General features: G+C 43.9%; 1 pseudogene; it reads right to left on the minus strand.

Moving 5' to 3' along the window:
* Positions 1-318: 318 nt before the first annotated feature.
* LOC130072168 (uncharacterized) lies at positions 319-9,870 on the minus strand (annotated as a pseudogene).
* Between the last annotated feature and the right edge of the window lie 265 nt (positions 9,871-10,135).

The following is a 10,135-nucleotide window of genomic DNA, read 5'->3' on the forward strand; positions in this document are numbered from 1 at the left end:
GGGGCAATCAGTTCAGCTCCCATCCTGATTGCCCCTGATCCTTCACGTCAGTTCGTGGTGGAGGTCGACGCGTCAGGGGTGGGGGTAGGAGCAGTTCTATCCCAATGGTCTTCCACAGACGACAAGATGCACCCTTGCGCACCAAGGCAGTACGGGTGTGTTGCTCCAGGAGATGTAGACGAGCGTCCACTCGCAGGGCCAGCTCAATGAGTCCGTCTAGATCCGTTGGCAGGTCCAGGGTGTAGATCTCCCTCTGGATACGGTCAGCCAGCCCATGCAGGAACATGTCCCACTGCGCCTCCTCGTTCCAGTGGCACTCTACGGCGAGGGTGCGGAACTCGATGGAATAATCAGGTCTCCATGGCGAAGGTCCGCGAGTTGTCGCGCCGCCTCTCTTCCCGCGACCGCCCAATCGAACACCCTCCTCATCTCCTGTGAGAGTGCCTGGAACGAGGAACAGCATGGACATTGGTTCTCCCACACCACCGTCCCCCAGAGAGCTGCCCGTCCTGATAATAACATGAGCACCAAAGCCACCTTCGAATCTTCAGTACAGAAAGTCTGAGGCTGGAGAGCAAAAAACTTTGAGCATTTAGTCAGGAAAGCTCTACAAAAATTTGGCTCACCCGAATAGCACTCAGGGGTAGGTAGTCGTGGCTCAAGTTGACGACTGGGTGCGGGAGGAGTGGGGGGAACCGGCGGTGGGGGTGCCGCAGTGGGCGTTGCAAGGTGTTGAATCTGCTGGGTGAGTTCGGATACCCGCGCTACCAATGCTTGAACCACGTGGTCAGTCACGGCGAGATGCTCCTCCTTTTGATCCATCCGAGCTGCATTGTGAGCAAGGAATTCTGATAGCTCTGGTGTTCTCGCTGTCTCCATGATGGTCAGATCGTTCTGTCACGTGATTAAGGACAGAAGAGACAATAGCAAGTAAAACTGGTTTATTGAGTCAATAAACTGAATGGACAGGTGGATGGTCACAGGAACAGTCTCAGTGGTGGAATGGATGAGACACTGGGAAGCCTCAGTGGTAGCGCAGACAGGCATGTGGACAACCCGATCCTCTGGAGAAGACTGAAGAGATGAACAGCAAACCAGGAACGTCGAGGAATGAATTAGGAGGCTGGAACTCTCAGATGGTGACAGGAAGCAGAAACGGTGAGTAAATCCAACGAGGAACAGACAGGACCAAGGAAACACGAGGAGGATCAGACACCGCACAAGTGAACATCCAACAACGATCTGACAAACACAAGATGCGAGAACAGAGAATAAATAGGCGCCGCTAATCAGAATCAAATCTTACCTGGAAAAATCCCGGTGACCATTGTAATACTCAGTATATTAACCTTTAAATATTTAAATTAAGATATGAAGATTTATTTACTTATTAAGATATTAAGAAGTTATAAATATTATACTTTATTATACTTATAAATTATAAATGTAACCATTGCTTTTAGAGAAATGTATCAAAATTTTGTGAGATTAATGATTTATTGCAAAAACACCTGCCAATGGGTTATGAAAATTACAATAAAAAATATTATAAAAAGAAAGCTCAAACATACCTGTGAAGACACACATAAGGCACGATTACACGTAAAATATGGAGTGTCCATAAGTCCATAAATCCATAAGCAAACCATATCCATTCAAACCACAAAAAATACAGTTTATTACTGTACTTAACTTTGTGAAAAATCCCAATACAACACACATGTAAAGGTGTGTTGCAGACAACATTTATTAGATTAAAAGGCCAGCATTACCAGGGCTGTGATAAAGTACTATTTACAGTTTTTTTCTTTATAAATTTGTTTTACACAACATTATGTTAGTTGAGATCAAATTTAGAGATCAATATTAGGGGCTGTTTACACGACACAGATTTATGACTAAAAACGTTTAAAAAATTGTTTTCTTGTCTCCATGTGTTTCTATGACCTATGATTTGTTGAATTTTTGGATTAAAGACTGTTTGTGTGATACTCCTGCGTTGTGCGCTTTGTACAGCCATCATTCTGTGAGAAGTGATAATTATTAGTCTGTTTTTCCATGTTAAATTAGACAGATCATTGTAAATAATGGCAAAACAATCATGGGCCTTTCCAATTATTTATGTCACAAAGCTGCAGATGGCAACAGTTTAAAATGATGTTATTAAATCATGTATAATTCAAAGTCAGAGTATTTCTTATTTATTCTTATAGAGCCTGATTGAATTAGTGTACCCCTAAAAGTTAATGTATTAGCTATCAAACTTGTAATAACATGTTGTCGTGATTTCCCCTTTGTTTTGTGTGTTCCTGAACTTTTATTTTGAAGTGTATTTCTGTTCCCCGTTGGTTTATTATTTTCTTTCCAGTTTGGATTTTTGTTTCTTGTTTGGATTATTAGCTTCTTCATCCCTGTTTGGATAATCTTTGTTTGTGTGTTTGTTTAATAAAATTGCTGCAATTAGATCCTCTCCTCTCCTCTACTGTAACAGAACGACGACCGATTTCAGGATTCCCTCATTCAAATACATTGGACTTGGTCTTGGATGCCCAAAATAGCTACCTGGAGGTTGCAAATATGGCCGTCAAGTGAACAGACTTTCCTTGAAAAGGACTTTAACGTGGATCCCACGACCACACCAGAAGGGTCACCACAAGCTCCGTGGTTCTGGAGTGTGCACCGCCGTTATATGCACATCCGAGGCGGTTGTTAGTGGTATCAAAGGTTGCTGATCCACCGATGATGACGTACGAGCAGCGCTCTTGAACCTGGCAGTCTCACTCTCAAGCCCAGCGGTCCCAAATCCGGTGGTCTCAGCACTTCCAAGTCCAGTGGTCTCAGCAGTTCCAAGTTCGGTGGTCTCAGCACTTCCAAGTCCGGTGGTCTCAGCACTTCCAAGTCCAGTGGTCTCAGCACTTCCAAGTCCAGCAATCCCAAGTCCAGTGGAGTCAGCACTTCCAAGTCCAGTGGTCTCAGCACTTCCAAGTCCGGTGGTCTCAGCACTTCCAAGTCCAGTGGTCTCAGCACTTCCAAGTCCAGCGGTCCCAAGTCCAGTGGATTCAGCACTTCCAAGCCCAGCGGTCCCAAATCCGGTGGTCTCAGCACTTCCAAGTCCAGCAGTCCCAAGTCCAATGGTCTCAGCACTTCCAAGTCCAGCGGTCCCAAGTCCAGTGGTCTCAGCACTTCCAAGTCCAGCGGTCCCAAGTCCAGTGATCTCAGCACTTCCAAGTCCAGCGGTCCCAAGTCCAGTGATCTCAGCACTTCCAAGTCCGGTGGTCTCAGCACTTCCAAGTCTAGCGGTCCCAAGTCCAGTGGTCTCAGCACTTCCAAGTCCAGCGGTCCCAAGTCCAGTGATCTCAGCACTTCCAAGTCCGGTGGTCTCAGCACTTCCAAGTCTAGCGGTCCCAAGTCCAGTGGTCTCAGCACTTCCAAGTCCAGCGGTCCCAAGTCCAGTGATCTCAGCACTTCCAAGTCCGGTGGTCTCAGCACTTCCAAGTCCAGCGGTCCCAAGTCCAGTGGTCTCAGCACTTCCAAGTCCAGCGGTCCCAAGTCCAGTGGTCTCAGCACTTCCAAGTCCAGCGGTCCCAAGTCCAGTGGTCTTAGCACTTCCAAGCCCAGCGGTCCCAAATCCTGGTGGTCTCAGCACTTCCAAGTCCGGTGGTCTCAGCACTTCCAAGTCCAGTGGTCTCAGCACTTCCAAGTCCAGTGGTCTTAGCACTTCCAAGTCCGGTGGTCCCAAGTCCAGTGGTCTCAGCACTTCCAAGTCTAGCGGTCCCAAGTCCAGTGGTCTCAGCACTTCCAAGTCCAGCGGTCCCAAGTCCAGTGGTCAAGTCAAGTCAAGTCATCTTCATTTATATAGTGCTTTTAACAATGAATTGTTTCAAAGCAGCTTTACAGAGATAAACATATAATTTAAGGTAACAGATTGTTTTGGCGTTATAGCGGTTCTTGAATAATGTTACTTCCAGCTAAAGTTAACTTTGATTGATTCACCTCCGTCGAAATGATCAGACTTTAAACGCGAACCTGTGATTAACGCTGACGGCGTTCACATCCTCATTCAGAATTCTATAGTTATGTGCTTTTTAAAATATGTGCGCAGGTTTGTAATTCATACAACCCAGCCTAAACAAACTACTTTTCTTGCCTATAAATTTTGATACAGAATTTTGTTTTATTTTATCACTTCGGGGTACGCGAGTCGGAATTCACAGCGCTTTATCTGTAGAGTGGGAAAGGGATCCTCCATAGGGAGAGGATAGTGGATACTTCAGCACTGCATTGTCATCGGGTCCAGGCGAATCTCCTTCGTCAGATCTGGACACGGCCTGGATCCGGCAGGCTGCGGGAAAACCTCGGGATAAACAAAGACACTAATATTAGCGTAGATGCCATTCTTCTTATGATGTAGCGAGTACATCAAGATTTAAGGGAAGTGTTCCCAGTTCCGGCTGACCTAATCTATGCAGCCTAACATTGAATTTATAGAAGACTATAATGTATTATGTGTATGCTAGGTCAAAGAGATGTGTTTTTAGTCTAGCTTTGAACTGACAGAGTGTGTCTGCTTCCCGGACAATGGTAGGAAGACTGTTCCAAAGTTTTGGTGCTAAATAGGAAAAGGATCTCCTGCCAGCAGTCGATTTAGATATTCTAGGTATTATCAACTGGCCGGAATTTTGAGATCGCAATAGACGTGAAGGACTATAATGCGTTAAGAGCTCGCTCAAGTACTGCGGAGCTAAACCATTTAGTGCTTTGTAGGTAATCAACAATATTTTAAAATTTATACGATGTTTAATAGGGAGCCAATGCAGTGTTGACAGAACCGGGCTAATATGGTCATATTTCCTGGTTCTGGTAAGAACTCGAGCTGCGGCGTTTTGAACTAGCTGTAGTTTGTTTATTAAGCGTGCAGGGCAAACACCCAGTAGAGCATTACAATAATCTAGCCTTGAGGTCATGAACGCATGGACTAATTGTTCCGCATTTCCCAATGAGAGCATATGGCGTAATTTAGATATATTTTTAAGATGGAAAAATGCAGTTTTACAGATACTAGACACGTGGCTTTCAAAAGAAAGGTTGGTATCAAATAGCACACCCAGGTTCCTAACCGACGACGAAGACTTGACAGAGCAGCCATTAAGTGTTAGACAGTATTCTGGGTTATTACGTGTGGAAGTTTTTTGTCCAATAATTAGAATCTCTGTCTTTTCAGAATTTAGTAGTAGGAAATTACTAGTCATCCAATTTTTTATATCAGCTATGCATTCCATTAATTTTGTGAATTGGTAAGTTTCGTTGGGTTTTGAAGAAATATACAGCTGAGTATCATCGGCATAACAGTGAAAGCTAACTCCATGTTTCCTAATGATATCTCCTAAGGGTAGCATGTACAGAGTGAACAGCAACGGTCCTAGTACTGAGCCTTGTGGTACGCCATACTGAACTTGTGATTGATAAGACATCTCTTCATTTATTGCTACAAACTAATAACGGTCAGTTAAGTATGATTTAAACCATGCTAATGCAATTCCACTAATGCCAACATAGTTTTCTAGTCTATTTAAAAGAATGTTGTGGTCAATGGTATAGAGAGACAACCACGATCGGATGATAAGAGCAAATCATTTGTGACTCTAATGAGAGCGGTCTCAGTGCTATGGTACGGTCTAAATCCGGACTGAAAATCCTCGCAGATATCATTTCTTTCTAGAAAGGAACATAGTTGTGAAGATACTGCTTTTTCTAATATCTTTGACAGAAAAGGCAGATTCGAGATCGGCCTGTAATTGACTAATTCTGTAGGATCAAGTTGTGGTTTTTTAACAAGCGGTTTTATCATAGCCAGTTTAAAGGTTTTTGGTACGTATCCTAGAGACAAAGATGAATTAATGATATTAAGAAGAGGATATATGACCTCTGGAAACATCTCTTTCAGTAGCTTAGTCGGTATAGGATCTAACATACAAGTTGTCGATTTAGATGAATTAACGAGTTTGCAGAATTCTTCCTCTCCTATAGCAACAAATAAATCAAATTTTTCCTCAGGGAGACTACAATGCACTTCCTGATGCGATACTGTGGTAGACGGTTGCATAGTTATAATTTTGTCCCTGATATTATCAATCTTATAAATGAAGAAGTTCATAAAGTCATCACTGCCGTGTTGCTTTGACACTTCTGAGCTTGAAGCTTTCTTTTTCGTTAGTTTAGCCACTGTTTCAAATAAATACCTAGGATTATGTTTATTTTCTTCTAAAAGGTTTGAAAAATAAGCAGATCTAGCAGCTTTTAAAGCCTCTCTGTAAGCAATTGAGCTCTCTTTCCACGAAATCCGAAATACCTCTAGTTTAGTTTTCTTCCAGTTGCGCTCCATTTTTCTGGCTGCTCTCTTTAGGGCCTGAGTGTGTGTGTGTGTGTGTGTGTGTGTGTGTGTGTGTGTGTGTGTGTGTGTGTGTGTGTGTGTGTGTGTGTGTGTGTGTTCGCTGTACCACGGCGTTGGACTATTTTCTTTAATCTTCTTTAAGCGCAACGGAGCAACTGCGTCTAAAGTGCTGGAAAAGAGAGAGTTAAACGTTTCTGTTGCAATATCGAGTTCTTCTAAGCTATCTGGGATGCTGAGATGATGAAACTGATTAGGAAGATTATTGATAAAGCAATCTTTAGTGGCAGAAGTTATAGGTCTAACGTATTTATAACACGGAGTCGGCTTTGCAGCCTTGGCTAAATGTAATTTACATGAGACTAGATAATGATCTGAGATGTCATCGCTCTGCTGCAGAATTTCAACAGCATCAACATCTATTCCATGTGATAATATTAGATCTAGAGGATGATTACGACAATGAGTAGGTCCTGACACGTGTTGTCTAACTCCAATTGAGTTTACAATGTCTTTAAATGCCAATCCCAAAGCATCTTTTTCATTATCTACATGTATATTAAAATCACCAACAATTAGTACTTTATCTGCAGCCAATACTAAATCTGATAGAAAGTCCGCAAATTCTTTGATAAAATCTTTATGGTGCCCTGGTGGCCTGTACACAGTAGCCAGCAGAATTCTCAAATGTGATTTATCGTTTACACTATATATTTTTACATTAAGCACCAATACTTCAAAAGAAGTATATTTAAAGCTACATTTCTTAGTGGTTTTGAAAATATTACTATAAATTACAGCAACACCTCCCCCTTTGCCTTTCAGACGAGGTTCATTTTTATAACTGTAATCTTGTGGGGTTGACTCATTTAAAATAATGTAATCGTTTGGTTTTAGCCAGGTTTCTGTCAAACACAGCATATCAAGATTATAATCTGAAATCATATCATTAACTATGAGAGATTTTGAAGTAAGGGATCGAATATTCAGCAACCCAAGCTTTATCATTTGCTCATCTGTATTATATCTGTTTTTTATTTGTTGAACATCAATTAAATTTTTAACCTGACGTTTTTTGGATTTCCAAATTCGGGGAACAGACACAGTCTCTATATGATGATATCTAGGTGAAAGAGGCTCTATGTGATGGGATTTATCTGACCTTGGTGACGTGAGGCCGCTAGCAGACGGTCGGTTTAGCCAGTCTGTCTGCTTCCTGACCTGAGCCCCAGATTGTCATGTTTTAGCTCTAAGACTATGAGCCAAATTACTAGAGAGAAGAGCAGCACCAGCCCAGGAGGGATGGATACCATCTCTTTTCAACAGATCAGGCTTGCCCCAAAAACTTTTCCAATTGTCTATGAATTTTATATTATTCTGCGGACACCACTTCGACAGCCAACCATTCAGTGAGGCCAATCGGCTAACTATCTCATCACTCCTGCGTACAGGAAGGGGGCCAGAGCAAATTACAGTGCCTGACATCGTACTTGCGAGTTCACACACCTCTTTAATATTAATTTTGGTGATCTCCGATTGGCGGAGTCGAACATCATTAGTGCCGACATGAATAATGATCTTAGAGAATTTACGATTAGCATTAGCCAGCACTTTTAAATTTGCTTTGATGTCAGGCGCTCTGGCTCCCGGCAAACATGTGACTATGGTGGCTGGTGTCTCTATTTTCACGTTCCGTGTGATCGAATCACCAATTACCAGGGCACAATCAACAGAATTCTCAGTGGGTGTTTCACTGAGTGGGGCAAATCGATTTGTTATGGGAATCGGAACGGAAGAGTGGTTCTTTGATCCGCGACTAGAGCGGTGATCTCTCACGGTCACCCATCTGCCCTGCTGCACGGGCTCTACTTCAGCCAGAACCGAATCATGTAAAGAGTTCACTATGCTAGGGGCATCCAAAACACTATCTAAAGATCTAGCATTCTTACCATCCTCAATTAAAGTTTGGATGCGTGTCTCTAGTTCTGAAATCTTCTCCGTCAGCCTGACTGTCTCCTTGCATTTATCACATATAAATCCTATATTGCCATCGGAGAAGGCTATACTAAACATATGACATGTGACACAGGTGACAATAACAGGACAAGAAGACATTACTCACCGTGTTTGTTGACTGATTTCTTACTTACCTGGACTTTATGAACTCAAAAGGCGCGGGCGCGCGAGAGAAAATAAATATATAAATGAGCGCACGGGTGGCGCGTTAGCAGGCTAACGTTAGCGAGTTACTAGCGTGCTGTGTTAACAGTAACGGAAGCTAGAGATGTACGGTTAATCTGAGATGTTGGGTAAGCTGTATTTAGTAGTATAAACAACTAGATAGTAAATGATGGCTCAAAACATAAAGAAATACGAGGCTCAGGCGGAGCTTACAGCCTCGAAGCAAACAAACACACAGCAGGCAGCGAGGCAGACAGGAGCAATCGATCAGCGATCAGACCAGAATCAGCGATAAGGTCAGGAAGTGGTCTCAGCACTTCCAAGTCTAGCGGTCCCAAGTCCAGTGGTCTCAGCACTTCCAAGTCCAGCAGTCCCAAGTCCAGTGATCTCAGCACTTCCAAGTCCGGTGGTCTCAGCACTTCCAAGTCTAGCGGTCCCAAGTCCAGTGGTCTCAGCACTTCCAAGCCCAGCGGTCCCAAGTCCAGTGGTCTCAACACTTCCAAGTCCAGTGGTCTCAGCACTTCCAAGTCCAGTGGTCTCAGCACTTCCAAGTCCAGCGGTCCCAAGTCCAGTGGTCTCAGCACTTCCAAGTCCAGCGGTCCGAAGTCCAGTGGTCTCAGCACTTCCAAGTCCAGCGGTCCCAAGTCCAGTGGTCTCAGCACTTCCAAGCCCAGCGGTCCGAAGTCCAGTGGTCTCAGCACTTCCAAGTCCAGCGGTCCCAAGTCCAGTGGTCTCAGCACTTCCAAGTCCAGCGGTCCGAAGTCCAGTGGTCTCAGCACTTCCAAATCTAGCGGTCCCAAGTCCAGTGGTCTCAGCACTTCCAAGTCCAGCAGTCCCAAGTCCAGTGATCTCAGCACTTCCAAGTCCGGTGGTCTCAGCACTTCCAAGTCTAGCGGTCCCAAGTCCAGTGGTCTCAGCACTTCCAAGCCCAGCGGTCCCAAGTCCAGTGGTCTCAGCACTTCCAAGTCCAGCGGTCCCAAGTCCAGTGGTCTCAGCACTTCCAAGTCCAGCGGTCCGAAGTCCAGTGGTCTCAGCACTTCCAAGTCCAGCGGTCCCAAGTCCAGTGGTCTCAGCACTTCCAAGTCCAGCGGTCCGAAGTCCAGTGTTCTCAGCACTTCCAAGTCCAGCGGTCCCAAGTCCAGTGGTCTCAGCACTTCCAAGCCCAGCGGTCCCAAATCCTGGTGGTCTCAGCACTTCCAAGTCCGGTGGTCTCAGCACTTCCAAGTCCGGTGGTCTCAAGTCCTGTGGTCCCGGATTTGACTTTCACCGTCGGCTGCTCTTCCTGTGATGGCAAACACCATCTTGCGTGTCTCTTATGCTCATCAAGGCTATATTTATTTGATCAAACATACAGTAAAATCAGTAATATTGTAAATTATTATTATAGAATAGCTGTTTTCTATGTGAATATATTGTAAAATGTAATTTATTCCTGTGATCAAAGCTGAATTTTCAGCATCATTACTCCAGTCTTCAGTGTCACATGATCATTCAGAAATCTGATCATTTTAATTGAATATGTCGATTAGCATGTTTTTTTTTTAAAGAATATGTATATGTGGCAAC

The sequence above is a fragment of the Rhinichthys klamathensis genome, unplaced genomic scaffold (genome assembly GCF_029890125.1).
Source record: "Rhinichthys klamathensis goyatoka isolate OS25496 unplaced genomic scaffold, OSU_Roscu_1.1 h1tg000479l_1, whole genome shotgun sequence".
Lineage (NCBI taxonomy): Eukaryota > Metazoa > Chordata > Actinopteri > Cypriniformes > Leuciscidae > Rhinichthys > Rhinichthys klamathensis.